This window comes from Pomacea canaliculata, linkage group LG12 (genome assembly GCF_003073045.1).
Source record: "Pomacea canaliculata isolate SZHN2017 linkage group LG12, ASM307304v1, whole genome shotgun sequence".
NCBI lineage: Eukaryota > Metazoa > Mollusca > Gastropoda > Architaenioglossa > Ampullariidae > Pomacea > Pomacea canaliculata.
In genome coordinates this window covers 19779811-19780827 of record NC_037601.1, presented here as the reverse complement: position 1 = coordinate 19780827, position 1017 = coordinate 19779811, and positions in this window count along the sequence as shown.

Below are 1017 nucleotides of genomic sequence, written 5' to 3'. Positions count from 1 at the left end.
AAAGACGCATTACCTAAAGTAGCCATCTGTCAACTTTTCCATGTCCAAGATAGTCACTGAAAAATGTTAATTAGGAAGTGAGAGCTTGGTGTTTCTTGATAAAAATTTTTAGTTATGTCGTTAATCATAAATGTGTGAATTCAAAAGCCAGTATTACGTACCTTTTGATATACAGTACCAGTATGGTTGGGTAGCCACTACACCAGCCCACTAGGCTTCATTCTGGTTTCAAGATAAAGTCCATACTCGCTCCTCACGAGACATTCAAATTAAAGTTAGTGGCCACATACTTTCCCTTATGAAATAAACTTTTCACAAGGCCCAAATGAGCATTTATGGTGTTAGAATTACCACAAATTCTCATCACATAAACCACACATAATCACAATTATTATTTTTTACGGCAATCTTCATTCATCTATCTCTAGATAATAATATAAAATAGCTCTAACTTGGTCAGATGAAGTTGCAATAAGCATTATTCAGAGGCTGAAAGGATACACGTCTCAACATCACAATGCTCAAACGTTGAATGCTCTCCAGTCCAGAGATTTTCATGTTCCTGTGCTAAATAAATAGACTGGTCACTCAAAGCTTTCTTAAAAACCTTTTGTACCTCCCTTTGGCAGTACAGTTGTTCCTTTCTTATTTAGAACAGTCTAAACCTGTCAAGTTTTGGTCATACACATAACTTTTATTTCATATTTTTGTCATATATTTTACAGATTTATAGAAATGTGTTTTCATATTGTAAGTACCTGTAGTATTATCATTTCAAATGTATCTCCAGTGATCTGTAATAGCTCGTCTTACAGGTTTGTTGCTATCAACAAGCAGGTGGCAACTTTGTTGTTCCTCAGTTAATTGTAAGCCATTCAGAAGACAATTATGCTACACAGTAAATTTATAATCACAAATTAAAGTGACTTGTCATAGTTGCGCCACAATATCCAAGGCCCTTGTGAAATGCCAGTTTTACGTCTTTCAGATGATCAAAGAAAATTATGAAGACCATAC